Below are 464 nucleotides of genomic sequence, written 5' to 3' on the forward strand. Positions count from 1 at the left end.
ACAAGACACAAACAATATATGCACACGAGCATTTCTTTATGCACCAAATACATATAGGCCTATTTGGAACCCATTACAACTAAATCTCCCTTAACGAAATGAAAGCAGTTTTAGTTATCAACGTAATCACTCAATTAATCCTAATTAAATAATTGATAAAGAATTGATAACCACAGCGTTATATATTTTTTTCTTTCTTTTCTATTTACAACTGACAAACCTTTCTTGGACATGGCTGATGTAACAGAACGAGATCCATGACAAGATGTTACAGTAACACGTGAAAGGAAATAGAACCACAGCAAGAATGGAATGTGATTTATTGTTCTATTCTTAATGGTGCCGTTTCATTTTATTTATGTTCGAAAGGTAACGAATTTGTATTATATTGTTCGTTATGATGGCGTGTCGTAGATTACACTGTTGGAAAGGTTTCACACAACGTCGTTATGTCACAGATTATT

Source organism: Penaeus monodon, chromosome 34 (genome assembly GCF_015228065.2).
Source record: "Penaeus monodon isolate SGIC_2016 chromosome 34, NSTDA_Pmon_1, whole genome shotgun sequence".
Lineage (NCBI taxonomy): Eukaryota > Metazoa > Arthropoda > Malacostraca > Decapoda > Penaeidae > Penaeus > Penaeus monodon.